The sequence below is a fragment of the Charadrius vociferus genome, unplaced genomic scaffold (genome assembly GCF_000708025.1).
Source record: "Charadrius vociferus isolate BGI_N301 unplaced genomic scaffold, ASM70802v2 scaffold43, whole genome shotgun sequence".
In the NCBI taxonomy this organism is placed as follows: Eukaryota; Metazoa; Chordata; class Aves; order Charadriiformes; family Charadriidae; genus Charadrius; species Charadrius vociferus.
Genome location: NW_009648043.1, coordinates 692,688 through 710,792, shown reverse-complemented (window position 1 = coordinate 710,792; position 18,105 = coordinate 692,688).

Below are 18,105 nucleotides of genomic sequence, written 5' to 3'. Positions count from 1 at the left end.
CTCCACTTCAAATAAATTATTACTACAACAACAAGCGAGAACATACACTTCAACTTCATCCTTGATGTTATAAGCTAATACACTAGGTAAATCAGAAGGCAGCCATGAAAACTCTTTTGGTCTTAAACCACAAATTTGCACATGAAAGTCATTATCATTTTTCTAAATCATCTCTTCTCATACTCCCTTTCTTCAAAAATATTAGAATAAATCTACGTATCTTGACATTCTGTATCTCTACTCAGAGCACATAGTATATCTAATTTATTTGTTATTTACAGGCTCAGATTTTATGACACTGCTATTCCTTTATTTTTTTAACACTTTTAGGATAGTGTTGTCATAGTAAGCACAGGAAACGTTGTCTGACATTTCTGAGTCACTACTGATCTTGCCCATAACCAGAACAGTACACCAAAAACTTTTTTTCACTTGAAATAAGAAACATATTAGAAGTTTTCCTGGAATCATCATAATATCTTCAGAAAAGTTCACAAAACTTAGGGAATTCAAGCTGCATACAGGCTTCTTAACTCAATCTGATATCAGATGGGACCCATTTCTCATGGATTAAGACATCAGAAAGAGTTCATAATTTTCATTTGTGCTTACCAAAAATTTAAGAAGGCATATTGCACTGCAAGGGTAAGTAAAATTACTAAATTGCATTCATTTTGTATTGATCATAAGGCACCTATTTTTGTTTATTTGTATCATGGAAATTCTATCATCAGCTTATACTTCTGTTCAAGTTGACTTGAAAATGAAGCTTAGTCCTTCAGTCCGCTCCAGAAACCACTTGTTTATTCCATGTATCTACCATTGCTTTTATTCTTTAAACAAATATTAAAAGAAAAGTTATGACTGCGAAGATTGAAGAAGACTTGTGGTTCTTCTGCATTGTATTTAATACATATATGAAGTATCGTGTACTAAAGGAACATCTAGAAATCTGACGCTGAATAAAATTACCTCTTTTAAAATTCTTTTTAAATGTAACTAGAAAAGAGTGGAAGTTCTGAGACTCTATATAGATTTTATCTGTGAGCCTAATACCACCTTCCCTTTGATTTAATCTTAATGATAGGCACTAAGCTTTCAAGACTCACGCAGCTACTGTTGCTCTAAAGTACATTTTAGGTGCTGTCAGTATAATACTTGCTATACATAATTTGTGATGTGTAATTTGTGACTGCAGCAGGCAAATAGCTAAGTATGACACCCCCCCCCGCCCCCCCCCCCGCCCAAGAAAAAAAGCACAAAACTTGCCTTTATATATTCTAATGAGCCTCATGCTCCCTATGAAAAAATCCATGCATGTAGCAATATATGCTGAGAAATATATTTCATAAGCGTATGTGATCTTGGTAGGTCTTACAGTATAATTTCTCTACCAAAATAAAGATTCATAAAATAAACTGCTTGACTGTATTCAAGCTTCAAAGAACAAATATTGCTATAAATTTTCTTTGGTTGCAAGAAGAATGATGATATTGATCTTAACCTGTTCACATTTCTTTTTAATATTGCTGATAGATGACTGCTAAATGACCAGTTCCTGACAGAAAATCTAGCAATCAGCTAGTTTTGTAGGATTTCAGCATAGATCTTTTCAATATTGCTACTTGAAGATCTTATCCTTCCTGTGATTAAAATGATAACTGTCTCAGAAATGCTCTTGAATATCCAGGAGTTTCATTTTTCTGTTGAGAGAGGGAGAAGTGACGGCCTTTGCAGTGTGTAAAGAAGACCTTGTAAGATACCGAAAGGCAAACTGAGATGTTCATTGACTAGACCTAACTGGATTGCGCTGCATGGTACAAAGACTGGGCTTGAGCTTGAATTGCTCAAAAAACTTTAAACTGAACAGGAAAAAAAGTACCCATAGGAATCAAGAGGCATCCATCTCAGAAAAGTCAGGTGGTCCAGAATCAGAAAGTTCTTGTTGAAAAGAAGGCAAAATGTATATCAAAAGGTAATAGAAGGTTTTGCCTTTTCTATGAAGACAGCTAGAAAAAATGTTATACTGGGGAGCTGTCTGATTCTTAGAGTTCATGTCTGATTTTTACCTTAGACTGCCCACAAGACAAGGTTTGTTCCACTCATTCTCCATTCCCTGTGTTTTCTTGAATACCCTGCTTTTTCCTATTGTATATCCTTTCTTCTTCATCCTTCTCTTCAGCCTCTGAATGTCTGCTTATATGCATGCACACAGGAATAAGAGCTCCATAAAATCTTCCTAGGGAAACACAGAGAAAACCCTAAAAGTATTAATTAGAGATTGCTACCAGTTTGGAAATCTTGGCACATTTACAACTGCTTTCAGTAATGTCTACCAAATTTTGTCTGACAAACTTACTTCTGAAAAATGTTCTTTTAAAGCTGATATTACACTTTTTCTCCTAAGGGTGGTGAAAGGGAAGAAGGATTAGCAACCTTGCAATTATTGCAACCAATAGTATTTTAAGAAGGAAGATTTTAATTGGTACAGGAACAGCACCCATAACAATTTCTAATCCTGAGCCATAGCTTGACTGACATTTACACTGGTTCTGCAGTGTTTCTAACCAGGCCAACATCTTTTATCATCTTATTTCTTATTTTTTTACATCTTATTCTTGTGTTTCAGGTGTTACCGTTTTGATGTTAATGTATGATATATTCTATCGTACATTTGACCTAGATTTCTCTGATTCATTCCTTCAGTCTTTAGTTCAATAATATCAATAATAGCTTAAGCTTTTCTTATATATGTCTCCTTAATCTTGTTTTTTTAAAAAAAATAAAATAGAGATGAATGATGTTGGTACTCAGTTCTATTTGTTTTAAGTAGTAAACCTGGTTCAGGATATTTGAGGACCTTAATGATTGTCAGAGAGGAAATGAATAGCTTAGATGAAGTCTCCTTATTCAGTTTTGTTTTCTGAAAAGATGGTATAGAGCAAGCTAACATAACTTACTGTCCAAATGACAAAATATGCCTAAACTACAGCTTTTTTTTTTTACATGATATAGTGTTTATTTAAAATAAAATATTTTTGTCAAATTCTCTTGAAATTTCCAGTGTTCAGAGGCTTTCAGAGGAAAAGAAAATGGACTATGATTACAAACTCCTAAATGTATATAAAATGAGGTTGATAACAAATATAAAAGAAATACTCTTTTCTTCAGTACGGCTCTCAGAATAAGGCTGAAGGGAGCTGTTGAATTTTTAAAAGACGTTTTTTAAAATGTTCTGAGTCAGTCAAGAGGAGGAAAATCATTAGAGACCAGACCAAGGCAGCAAGATAGCTGACCCACCTGAACTCTAAACATATTTCCTAACCTAGATGAACACTTGGAAGCTGATACTGTTGAGTTGAGGACTCTTACAGTGAACATCTTTGGAAACAGTCCCTTTCGGTGGTGCTTTCTGAATGTGGAGATAAATGATGGTGGCAATATCTTCCTGTTTAATGTTATCTCTCTTTTTCTGTTATCCTATGTCTAACAATACTTTGCCAACAGGGAAGGAAACATCGTTTTCTATCCAGTAAGTTTCTCTAGCATTTAATATCATTGCCTTATTCTGTACTTTTTAACCAAAGTTAGGGCTTGTCTGCTCTGTTCATGCTTTGCAGTGGAATTGAGACTTTTCTATACAATTTCAATTAAATTTGCCAATGAATGCACAGACCTACTTTGCATGAGAAGCCAACATGAAAACAAATTGCATGTTGCATTCTGAGAATACACAGTGGACTATGAATTGTTTTAGAAATTCCTTACAGGCAATGGCTGTAAAAGGCATTATTTCTGGATCTTTCTGTGATTCCGAATGCTGTCTCTGTCAGCAGCATCCATCTGCCTGACAGAACTGCAACTACCCCCTCCTCCTAAGGAAGTGAAGATACAAAGCTTTAGTATACACTATTTATGGTCACCTCTTGTCTACACTTTAAATTACTTTCTTGGGGTAAGACTATCCCCTGAACATGCTTATGGAGGCATCAAGGTTTTTTACAACTTATTTTCTTTGAATTGTTTCTAATAATGTTCTGTGAAATTACAGAAACATATGGTCATGTATGAAGATCCATTTTAAATCTTAATTTTTCCATTTATAAATAAATCCAAATAACATTATGTTTATCTTCTTATGTCATGGCAAGCACTCTCAGAATGGAGATCACAGTTGACCCAAAGACAAAACCTGCAGAAAGTCAAATAAACTGGATCAGAGTCTGAAAATGTGCAAATCAATTCAAAATCAATAACAGTATTTTCACATGGCCAATATTAAACAATTTTACATATACGAGTAGGCCTATCACAACATAGAGTCTTTTGGGAATGTAATATCTGGACATAGTTACCTGCATAGGTATATAATCATTTGCGGGATTAGTGATTGAATGCATTTTATGTAGTTCCACCTTATTATTTAAGCATGTCAAAGGATAACTGATATATGCTATATTCAGAATAACAAATATCAAACTTCTATGAATTATTCAAATGTAAAACTGAGAAGTGGAATTGAACTTCATGACCATGATTTAAATGAAATTTATATTTTGATACAATTTTAAAGTTAACTTTTCCCTATGTGGTGGGTTGACTCCAGCCCAGTTGCTCACTCACTTCCCCAGAGGGTTAACAGAGAGAATCAGAAAGGCAAAAGTGACAAAACCTCATGGGTCAAGATAAAGACAGTTTAATAACTGGGGAAAAAAACCCTTAAAGAAACAAAGTGATACAAACGTAGTCACTCACCACCTCCCACAAGCAGACCAATGCCCAGCCAGTCTCTGAGGAATGGCTACTTTGGAACATCCCTCCCTTGCCCCTGCCATTTTATTTCTGAGCATGACTTTTATGGTATGGAAAGTCTCTTTCATCAGTTCAGCTCAGCTGTCCTGGCTGTGTCCTCTCCCAAACTTTTGTCCTTCCCTGGAAGGATGACTCCAATGAATTGAGTCAATTGGGGGAAATTCTCTAAAATTCAACTAGTTGAAACATCCCTGAAGATGCAGCCTGGATTTTAAAATGGGGGAAAATATCATAGAATCATAGACTCAGAGAATGGTTTAGGTTGGAAGACACCTTAAAGATCATCTAGGGACACCTTCCACTACACCAGGTTGATCAAAGCCCCATGCAACCTGACCTTGAACACTTCCAGAGATGGGACCTCCACAACTTCCCTGTTCCAGTGTGTCACCACCCTCACAGTAGAGAATTTCTTCCTAATATCTCATCTAAACCTACCCTCTTCCAGTTTAAAGCCATTGCCTCTTGTCCTATCACTACACTCCTTGATAAAGAGTCCCTTCCCATCTTTCCTGTAGGTCCCCTTTAGGTACTGGAAGGGGCTATAAGGTCTCCCAGGAGCCTTCTCTTCTCCAGCCTGAACAACCCTAACTCTCTCAGCCTGTCCTCATAGGAGAGGTGCTCCAGTCCTCTGATCATCTTCGTGGCCCTCCTCTGGACCCACTGCAACAGCTCCATGTCTTTCCAGTGCTGAGGACTCCAGAGCTGGAAGTAGTACTCCAAGTGGGGTCTCACAAGAGTGGAGTAGAGGGGCAGAATCACCTCCCTCGACCTGCTGGCCATGCTTCTTTTGATGCAGCCCAGGAAATGGTTGGCTTTCTGGGCTGCAAGCACACATTGCCAGCTCATGTCGAGCTTCTCATCCACCAATACACCCAGGTCCTTCTCCTCAGGCCTGCTCTCAATCCATTCTCCACCCGGCCTGTATTTGTGCTTGGGGTTGCCCTGATCCAGGTGCAGGACCTTGCACTTGGCCTTGGTGAACTTCATGAGGTTCACACAGGCTCAGTCCTAAGTCCTGTCCAGGTCACTCTGGATGTCATCCCTTCCCTCCAGCATGCCGACTGCTCTACGCAGCTTGGTGTCATTGGCAAACTTGCTGAGGGTGCACTCAACCCCACCATCCACGTCGCTGACAAAATTTTGAAGAGTCTGTTTAAATACATTGATTATAGAAGGTATCTCAGTGATAATATTTTTCACTGCTAAAGTTAAGGGTGGCAATTAATTTAGTCCTGACAAGTACTTTGTGTTAACTCCTTATTTCCACAAAAATACTCATAATATGAGCTTCCACAGGTTGCTTAGCTTCTGCATTATAGTCAGTGATTCTATTATGGGAATTTAGCACTGCTGAATATGAGCTACACCACAGAGGGAAAACCATGCACTGTATTCCAAAACAATACTGGATGGATTCATAAATTCAAGTTCTATTCAACTGTGATTTTTTAAAAAGTAAACTGTTTCAGACTAAAATAAGTAGAAACCAGCATGGACGAAATGAAACTGCAGTATTAAAAATTGTGGTTTTAATGCATGCAGGTAGATAGACAGGATTGTGGACCATGCTGTAGAAACACTTTTGTCTTTTGACACTGAAATCTTACACTTCAAATTAGCATTCCCTTGAAAGCTGACAGCTGGATCAATGGGTATTCTGAAACAGATGTGAATCGTTATGAAGGTCTAAGACTTTAAGACTTCTTTTTTTTCTCTTTTTTTTTCTTTTTTTTTTCTGATAAATTAATAAGAAATCCAAATATATAAATTAGAGAACAAATAAAGCACTGTTCGTAGTGCTGTAAACAGACTGTGACCTAAAACATTTGTTCAGCACTCTATTTTGTTAACAACATCAGATTCAGATCATTGGCTCATATTACCTGGAGACAGAAAGAAAATTGGTTGAACTAATTAGGAAATTTGCAAGACAGGTAATTCATGTTTAAGACTCCAGAAAACATACACCATGTTTCATAATAGGAGCTGAATTCCTTAGCTGATATACAGACGATGTGCAGATATAACATTTATTTATACAACAGAGGTACAAACAAATACAGATGGAAATGAGAAATTTCATCTATCAAATCAAAGACTGTTTATAGGCAAAATTTCATTTGTCACAGCTTAACGTGCATGCAATTTACATAAATCACATTTTTTGCATAAAAATAAGAAAGCTTACAGGAAAAATGTCTTATGCATCAAGTAGATGCAAAATTTTTACGACATTGACTAAATTTGTCTGTAGATTTAACTTAATTTATTGCAGTGGAATTATGTCAAGGAAGAACTTGAATATTCTGGTTATAAAGCATGATGATGGACACTTTGAGGTCGGTCTTCTAAAATGAAAACCTTTTAATTTGAAGGGAACTTTATATGCCCTTCAGATGATTTCAGTGTAATAGGAGATAAGGAATGACTGTAACATCTAGTAGTTGTACTACTTTTGAATCTAAAAAATCATGAAAGTCAATCATAAACCTAACCAACTTTCAGTAAAGCTATTATCTTCACTCATGCCAAAAGCAGTTTTTTCATTGACATAAGGGAAAGTTAGATAAAGTTCCAGCAATCAGCATCCAAAAGCCTTTATGCAGAGTGCTGCATTAATACATATTCTGGTCCACAATGGAAATAGTTTTGTGTTGATATAGAAAAATAATTACATTTTCAATGCCTATAAATTACTTTCCTATTACCTATTGCCTTTTTGTATTTTTTGTCTGCTTTTCTAAATTCTACAAGTCTGCATTTGGTAAGAAAACCAGCAATGATGGACCATTTATAGATATTTTAAGAGAATACTGCTTTCTTCAGCCTTACATTTTCTGAAGTATTTATTAATTTATTATTATACTATAATAAAAATGGCCAGATCTGCATCAGGCTTATACAGTAACTTATTGATCTGAGGTTTGACTGATGAATCACTGAAGAACAACTTTATGCCATCACTGAAATTATTTTTTGTTACCTTTTCACTTTGAAAAATCTGGTCACTTGTATATCACATTTAATCAGGAAAATTGAAAACCATTTCAGTATAGAAAACACTTAGAAAGGAAAACCATGAAGGAAAGTAAATCTGAAACTGCAGTACTTAAGATGTATTGGCCTACTACTTCTATTAACATCTCCAGCGGAAAGGTTGATTGTGAACTTTCTGTCCTTAAAAATTCTGCAGTTTTTCTATAACCTTAACTTTCCTTTCCATGATTTACTAATTCCTGATTCATAGGATTAGATGGACAGACAGACATTCCTGATAAAGTTAATGCAGGTACTTGTGTAAAAATCTTCTTCTATCCGGTATTTTCGCAGAGCCATAATATCCAACACAATAGATCTGTTCATACAGATAAATAAAATTAGGATGTTCTGTTTCTCTGAACCTAACAGAAAAATTCAGCTCACAAGACCATAAGTTTGTGAACTTATCCATCTCTAGCCTTGTTTAGTTTACTAATATAGATGTAGCCAGTAGGATGCACTTTCCTAAGTAAGGAAACAAATATACCTACATCCTTCCTAACAGAAATTCTAAAAACAGTAGTGGACATTCCACAGCCACCACAAAGATGTTCAATGTTCAATTCCTTTTACCATCAGAAAGTTTTCCTTAGTATCCATTAGATCTACTCTGCTTCATTTTAAGCTTAGTGGTTGGGTATGAGGAATACAGTATACTGTTTCTTTTTGTCACAGTATGTATTTGAAGATATCCATGTTTACATTAAGAAAATACGATGAAAAGTTCATCATCAGAGCAAAGGAAGTCTTCCTAGGTCAAATTACATGTATAATTTCTTCTGCATCTTCTTTATTCTTCCTCACTGCTGCTCATCTTAAAGAGAAATTAGGTTGATATGACATAGTTATTCCTAGAAAATTTGTACTGACCATTATTTCTCTACATGTGTTCACAAGGTCCTAATCTTAGAAACAGTTTGATTGGTGTACCAAACTGAAATAGAACTGTCTGGTCAATAATTTTCCACTTAATTATTCTAACTCAAAAATAGTTAAGCATTTGTCCTCACCTGGTGTTTTGAAATTTCATACATCCTCCATGGAAGATTTTAGACAGTTCTTTGTGTATACTAGGACAAATTTAATTTCTTTAAAATATGACAAAATCATCTAGAAATCTTACTGTACCCTTTTACACATCCTTTGCTCCTTTTCTTTTCCTGCTAAAACCTCTCTCTTTCACCCATTAGTTTATAATCATTATCAAATTGCATGCAGTGACATCAATTTACCAATTTCAAATCTACAAGACTAAATAAGTCACATCTGATTTTGGCATGCTGATAAAATTCTGTCTCATTAATGTAAGGAAGTGCTTTCCTGGTGAGTTCAGAGAGACCAGAATTTGGCATTCTCTCTCCATCCTTAATTTTTTGGGATGAAAGTATCTCCTAATGTTCTCTTTACCAAGCAATTTGGGTCCTCATTCATTCTCACTGAATTTCCTACAGCACTTTTTTTTCCCAGCTTGAGTAGTTAATCTGTATAGTTTAATCTTCTACTGCTCAATCCATTAAACTTTTTTGCATTAGGTATATTGCTTTTCAGAGTTTGCCACAGTATAATCGATTGAGGAGGTTTAGATATCGTGTACGAAAGGATAAGTATATTACACTAAAATTACACAAATCCTGATTTGGTTTCTTTGAGGGTGGAGAAAAACTTTATAGAAAAGCAGGAAGACTTGTTTCATGTAACTCAGACATACAGTTTCACAAGGCTGGAATCCCAGGTACTACACAGAAGTGAAGAAAAAGTTCAAAACTTTGTAAGCATTTGCTGTTATGAAGCCACATGAATGCACTCTTACAATAGGTCTGTGTGTTGACAGCAGACATGAATCTTGGGTGAAAGAACTGTTTATTCACCTTGGAAACAAAACAAACAAAAAAATGGCTTCAACCTGAATCCTCAAAAGTATTCATGTACTTGCCTTCACTGATATCAAGATAATTAGGGTCTAAATTTTTTGGAGGAACTGAGCTTTACTGTGCACTCACTCTTGGGTTCATGTCCTCTAGCTTACATGTTAGAAGCATATGCTAATGTAGGTCTTAAAATTGTCTCCTTGGTCAATGAAAAAGAGGTACCTCCAGAGTACATTTCTTTCTGCATGTTATGTACCTCTATAATAAGAGGATAAATCAGTCTTTCAAAGTGCTTATCTCTCTTCATTGACTACAGAGAAAAGCCTAGGTGATTATCTTAAAAGAGATGACAAATCTTCACCATACTGATGTTTGCTGAGACTAAATCATGGGCCTACAAGACCACCATAGTCAAGGCAGAAAGGTGCTGGAAAAAAATGGTCAGTAGCTAAGACCCACACAGCCACTCATTCATTCCCCCACCAGCGGGATGGGGGAGGGCAAAAGTGAGAAACACTCATGGATTAAGAAAAAGACAATATAATAAGTGAAACTGAGCTGTGTGTGCAAGCAAAGCAAAATAAGGCCTTTATTCACTACTTCTTGTAGGCAGGCAGATGTTTAGCCCCTTTCTGGAAAGCAGAGCTTCAGCATGTGTAATGGTCACTTGGGAAGATGAACACCATAAATAAGAATGTTTCCCTTTCCCCCTCCTTTCCCTGAGGTTTTACTGTTGTGCAACGTCATAGGACACAGAGTATTCCTTTGGTCAATTCAGGTCAGCTATCCCAGCTGTGTCCCCTCACAACCTCTTGCCCACCTCCAGCCTACCCACTGAAGGGGCTGAGCGAGAAACAGATATCACACCAAACACATTGGTGTGTTATCAATACTGTTTTAGTCACAACTCAAAAGCTCAGCACCATATTGCCTGTTATGAAGAAAATTAATTTCATCCCAGCCAGATCGAGTACAATCTCCACCCCTTATGCCATATCATTTTCATCATGCTCAGGTCCTACACTATCCAACATATCCTCATTAAGCACCACCCCACTTCCTGTGCTTTCATATATACACAGGGAACCACAGCAGCTTCAATCTACCAGGCTGGAACTGTGGCCATCCAGGACAGAGACCCCTGCCTGGATCCCAAAGTCCAACAGTCCTTAACATTTAGGAATATAATTTTCACAAAAAAACCCACCAACTTTCCACTTCCATTGTTCCTAAATTGAACCTTTTTTGTGTGAGAAATTATAAGATCAGTGCATGGAGGTTTTAAAACCAAAAAGCTGTTTTCTTTTTTTTTTTTTTATTTGTATATAAAAAATACTTATGCTCTTGTACAACAAACTATATTCAGTGTGTAAAATGGGAAAAAAAAATTCAGTGAAGAGAATTAATAGATTATTAATTTCTCTCAATTTATGAGATACTCATTAGCTCAAATGAAAGTCAATTCTCAAAGAGAACAATACTGTAAATAGTTTCTTTGAACTTTTTTTTAGTAATATATACAAAATTAATTTGAACTTTGGGTCATCTTATCTAAGTTCCTGCAACTGGCTTAGGTATCTAAGATCTGAATTCCACCACAGAGATGTCGTTCTCTCTGCTTGAACTGTACCCTTGGCAAGATGAACCTGAGTCAAAGTTGCCAATAAGCTACAGTAGTTGAAACAATGAAAGCTCATTCTCAGAATTCTAAGTTATTCAAAAAGTGAGCTATTTTTACTTTTGCTTAAGTTATTTTCATCCTTTTACTCTCAAGAGAGTGAGAAAGGACATATTCTTCATTTTATTTTTCTCCTTAGCCATCAGCTTACTGGTTTCAGTCCATCTCAAGGTCACAGTAAAGGTTACCAGTATTTGATGGTGAATTATCCTAAATGAAATCAATTGGTGACCTCAATCTAACCCCGGCTGTGTGTGTCCTCATCACAATTCAACAGAGTGAGGAGACACTAAATGGACCCAGAATTTGAACTCGAGAGTTGTTTCCTCCAAGCCTCAGTTAAGGCATACTGCGCAGTAACACAAAGAAACTCCTTTCTGATTATTTTCTTTGTGTAGAGAGTATGCTTTTTCTTTCATCAACATGAGACACATTCTATATATATTAATAGAGGTAGAAGTTTTTTAGACTAATCATTCTTCATGAGTTTCCATATTTAGTTTTCATTTTTTCATATTCTTCTCTGAATTAGACATTCAGGTGAAATATCAAAGGCAATGAATACAGAACTTTCTGAGGGGTAGTGGAATACTTTTCATTATTTAGATGACACTATTTGGAATAAGAAGGGTTTTTTTAATATATTTATGTATCATGCTTAACGTGGTGCAGTGCATTTCTTCAATGCTGTTAATAAGTGTTACTACAATGCAAAGCAGAAAAGAAGTAATTTTCCTTCCATAGTTATACTGTCATCGTATGACTCTGACGACTACGCTTTGCAATGATTTGTGTCCTTGCTTTGTTGTGCCAATTCAAATCTTGTGTCCAAAGAAGTTAATAAAGCAATCTCTGTTAACAGCAGTTCCACAGAGATTTAAAAGTAAACAGAAGTATTTACCAATTGATGAGACACATGAAAAATATCACTCATACCAGTAAATATAATAGCACAGTAATAAATCTTGGAACTGTCTAAGATCTTCCTTTTACTACTTTATGTCTAATCAATGTTGTATAATATGTCTAACTCCACAACAATTATTCAGCAGACTAATTTAACACTAGATGTTATTGATGACAGTACTCTGTGAAAATACATCATTTATGTAACTGAGCAAGCTCTAAAATGATATCCTACAATTTCTGAGTAAAGAACATTATATCCAATGAAACCACATTGAAACGTCCTCCTCCAGCGTAGGCAACAAAAGCTATTATACACCACTGTTTCCTTGATAAGAACTTATTGACAATATTTTTTTTCCCCTCATTCTTACTTAACTATTTGATAAGAGTCATATATACCCCCTAATTATAATTATATCTGTGTATATGAATGCATACACAGCCTTATGCATTTGACATGCATACCATGTAAGTTGAACAAGTATAAAAATTTTAAGTATTACATTGACCTTCTTTGATGTACAGAAAATAGTGGATGTTATTATAATGTCAAGTTTACTGCTTGTTTTATTTTAAACATCCTTGCCTCAGATTTATCACCTGTCCCGTTTTCTAGAACAAAAAATGTATATTAGTTATTCTTAAATATCTGTTAACGAATTTCATAGGCATGCTGGATGCAACTTGTATAAACAGGCCAGAAAATTTGAAGCCAGAGCCAAGGCAAACCCACGCCAAAACATTAGTCGATCCATTGGAACTGATTATACACATACAAAAGGGAGAATGCGTGAAGTGATATATAAGGTCACTGTGACAGCCAGAAGGTAATGCCAAAATATTCCTACCGGCTTGGCTCATTCACATGTATGGGCACAGAGCTGATTCAGAGCCAAACACTCTGCATGAGCCAAACTTAACTTCCTTGGCTTGCCTACCTCCAAAGCACAGCTGTTGTGGCAAAAACAACCCATCAGACACGAATTCATTTTGCTAGTTTTCATCTGCCATGACTTTGTAAGATACAGCCACCAAGGGCAGAGTGCTTTGCTGTTGCTGCTGTTTGGAGAATAATCTGCACTACTGAAAAAACCTGTTGGACTCACATTGCCTATTGCAATGAGGTGTCAGCTTCTGAATAATAAACATGCTCCTAATGAGGTCTAGGCACCTCTAACCAAGATTTTGAAAATGTGACTAGTGATCTTGCTTGTGCTGTGTGCTGGGGCCTATCTGGAAGCACCTGAGTGGCCTCATTTGCAAAAACCACTGTCGTCTTTGCAAAAGGTCAATTAAACCCAGTTTTGAATGGGACCTTCCAGAACTGGGGTTGTCAAAAACATTAGTAGCTTTTTAACTAGCTTAGCCTAATTAGTTTGAGTAAGGGAGAGTAGAAACACATTGACAAAAGATATTCCAAAGTTATAATAGTTATTATCTATTTAACTACAATAGAAATTATGACCAGTGTGCCTTTGCCTGACATCCATAACCTGCCCCTCACCGTCGCCCCTCCCCCCCACCCCACCCCCTGCCAAGCCACAAAATGTCATCTGGAGTTTCTTCCCATCTATGATTATAACCAACTTTGTGATCCTAAATTACATTAATTCAACTGAGATCAGTTCACGCATATATGCATCTGAATTAGGTGGGGTAGACCCCAATAAATTCAGTGCTAAGCCCTGGATTTCTACTCATTGCATGGACCTGTTGGAGCGGGTCCAGAGGAGGGCCACAAAGATGATCAGGGGGATGGAACACCTCTCCTATGAGGACAGGCTGAGAGAGTTGGGATTGTTCAGCCTGGAGAAGAGAAGGTTTGGGGGAGACCTTATTGCAGCCTTTCAGTACTTAAAGGGAGCCTACAGGAAAGACGGGGACAAACTTTCTAGCAGGGTCTGTTGCAATAGGACAAGGGGTCATGGCTTTAAACTAAAAGAGGGAAAATTTAGACTATATCTAAGGAAGAAATTGTTACAATGAGGGTGGTGAAACTCCGGAACGGGTTGCACAGAGAGGTGGTAGATGCCCCATCCCTGCCAACATTCAAGGTGAGGTTGGATAGGACTCTGAACAACCTGATCTAGTTGAAGATGCCCCTGCTCACTGCAGGATGGGTTGGACTAGATGACTTTTCAAGGTTCCTTCCAACCCAAACTACTCTATGATTCTATGATTTTTAGATGTTTGAAAAAGCAAGCACAGAGTTTAGCATAAGCTTACTGTTTAGTATAGATCCAGACATTTCTCTTAATTGTCACTTCTTTCCGCTATACAAAATAGTAATAATTTTATGTCAAAATTTATGTTATGATTGTATGAAGGGAATAGAACACTTCCATCCAGATAACGAACAAAAAGCTGATGGCCAATCAGCATGGTCTTAAGTTGATCTGGGTTCTCTTAGCTTTGTCTTCCAGTACTAATTTCATGGAGGTTTCTACAAGGTTTCTGAGAACACTTTCTGGATGGAAAGAAAAAGTACATGATGTCTCTAAGCATATCATGTATATTTCTCTAAGCATATATTTTTCCTTTTCTTCAAGGAAAAAAATTGAAGATTAACTTACAGAATATGATTCAATTTTAATGGCTTTAATTTTTGGTTTATGTTTAATTGATTAATAATTTTCTTCTTTAAGCATGAATCCTGAAACATTAACAGATACTTTACAGACAATCCATTTTCGGATACCTGTCTGAAGTAAACCCTTCAATAATGACTGAGATTAACGTCTGACTGCTTCAGCTTCTTTTCCTGAAGTTAAAGCATAAACTTAGGTATGTGAAAACTTCTGGAAAGGACTTTGTGAATTTTTTTTTTGTTAGATGTTGTAATATTCATCAGATAGTTTATCATCAAGGTTTGTGCAATCTATCTTGCAATTGCTGCCTTATTTTAGTAAAGCAAAAACAGTGGCAAAAGTTCATACACCATCAAATTTAGAAATAGTTTTTTAATTACATTTTCATACATTCTGAATGCAGTTGCATTGATATCTGTGGAAATAATCTAACAGACAGTCATAAAATCATAGAAGGGTTTGGGTTGAGGTTAAATATCATTTATTCCAACCCCCTGCCCTGCATAGAGACATCTTTCAATAGATCAGGTTGCTCAAAGCCCCATCCAACCTGGCCTTGAACACTTCCTGCGATGGGGCATCCACAACTTCTCTGGGCAACCTGTTCCAGTGTCTTACCACCCTCACCGTAAAGAATTTCTTCTTAATATCTAATTGAAATCTGCCCTTATTTCATTTAAAACCATTACCCGTTGTCCTGTCACTACAGGCCTTGGTAAAAAGTCTTCATCTTTCTACAAGCCCCCTTTAAGTACTGAACGACTGCAATAAGGTCTCCCTGGAGCCCCAAGTCTCTCAGCCATTCTTAGTAGAAGAAGTGTCCCTGGGAAGCAAGCATGGAATGTGGTAGCAAAAAATTATTTAAATAATGTGGTATTTCAATGATTTTAGATATCCATGTTCAAAGGAAAAAAAAAGTCACCTTAAACATAGCTTTTGTTTTCTTAATTGAAACAGGAAATGTACAAATATTTCTTATTATTGACATGCATTGCTTTAGCTTTAGGTAATTCTTGGAAGAGAACCTTATTTAATTTGTCATCACAGTCAAAACAGCTGTATAAAGAATATGAATAAAAGTGTAGCTGTTTCTGCAGCACCTGCCCTGTCATTTTCAGTGGTTTTGTGTTTCTTAGGACAAAAAAAAAAGATTTTTGATTTCATAATGGTATTATTTTTATGATTTGCTCAGTATTCGAAGCTTTGCACCAACCAATCCAACATGAATAAGTGTGAAATTTCTTCTGCTTAAACTTCAGTAAACCTAATGGAAAATGTTAGCTATTGCTAAGCCAGGTAGTAATTTATTTACTTATTACAAATATTGCGAAACCCCAATTTCAGAGTGCACGTCTTGAATTGCAGATAGAATATTACTACTTTAGAAAGTATCCCAATCACAAAGAGCTAAGCTACTTGAGCAGTATTTGTACTTCTCCTTAAATAATCTTTGCCTTGAACCTTACATGTTGGGCCAATAGATATCAAGTGTTATTACACATGCCAACTAGACTTCCTTCTTATTTTAGAGTTAAATTCTAATTGTAGTCTGTAATTTAAATATTTTTATGCAAATTTAAAACATTTGCACGCAAAATTTATACAAGATATTGCATTTTAAGTCCGTGCATGGGTATAAACCAGTTTTCAGACTGTGCACACCACAGGATTGGAGGATGGGAAGGTGAGATAGCCTTCATCAAAGTTAACTCAGATTCTGTCCTCAGTAGTCTCTTGGGATACATGAGTACTTATACTTACAGAGTAATTTCCTACCCTGGCCAAATTCTTTAGCTTGGGTCTCATTATAAGCTCCCAGACAGTCTATGATCCATTTATTTCTCTGGCAGGTCTTCAGATACCTTCCAGATGCCTTTTAGATTCTTAGTAAGTCTTGTGCTAAACTGAAAGAGACAATTTCTTTTTTAATTCCGTGACATGCCTTGAAATGTTCCTTCCGCCTATAATGTCTCCAGCAGCTCATAATGTACAAATGGCACAGTTACATGAACACTTTGTCAGGTCTGAATTCTTCGAGTAATTTACTAGGTTCTAACTGTGTATGAAACTATGAGCTCTGTTGAAGCAGTTTCCAGGAAACTTGAGACCCTACTAGATGGAGTTGGCTTTGTCATGGTATCTGAAAAATCATCTTTAAAGACAGCATTCACTGAATTTTCAGTAAAAAACATACTCATGCTGATGTGTGGTGAACATTTACCATTCATGCTACTAATGGATTTTTCCAGAAAGTTTTGTCCTTGAAATTTTCTTATTGTGACATAAGTAGAAGAATAAAGATCCAACATTAGAAGTTTTAATAAGTAAAGCCTCAAATCAGCTGAAGCCACATCCATATTTTTCCCCTGTATACAGTCACAGAAGAAATCAGAAGAATTTTTAAAGCTTTGCTTTTAGATATAAAACAGATTTCTTCAAGGATTTATACACTGAGAATGTGTCTTAGTGAAAAATTACTATTACTGTAGAAGGGCTTGACCGATGGATTCCACTGCCTGCTTACTGTAAAACAAAGGGATGAAACAGAAGATCATGCTCAAATACAACATGGATGATCATTAAGGACATGTCAAAGAAGAAAGAGATGGGTTTACAACCTAACTTTAAACAGGGTTCAGGCATTTCAGTTACTGGATTTGCTACATTAGAATGTACTCTACCTAATGTTGTCTCCTTCTTCCCTCCAGTTGGAGGCAATTCTGGCCCTGTTGACCTTGGATTCATACCATGACAGATCCCTCACTTTGATGTAATGAATATTAGTAAAAGAAAACAGTCAAATTTCTAGTATGAATCTTTCATTATGGAGTATAATTATGAATAAAAGGAATTATGCTTCAGAACTTAATTTAGTTTCCTAAATGGGAACTGGTCTCCTCTGGCAGTTTAGCTCCAGCCAGAAATCCTGAACAATTCCGAAGTGCTTTCCCAGTAAGTGAAAGGTTGAAATAGGTTTTTGTGTAAAATATTTTAATCAGCAGCGATCAGCTGTAACCCCATAGCAATTAGCGTTTAAATTAACAGAGAAATACTTTGAAGATACTGACTGAACATGGCTAGCTTTCTCCTATTTTCTCCAAGGAAATGCCTCTAAACGTTTTTCTGAAATAGGAGTGTATTCTGAAACTTGGCTAAATAAAAGCTGAATAGCTGTTGTCTTGTATGTATTGAATAAATATACTTTTTA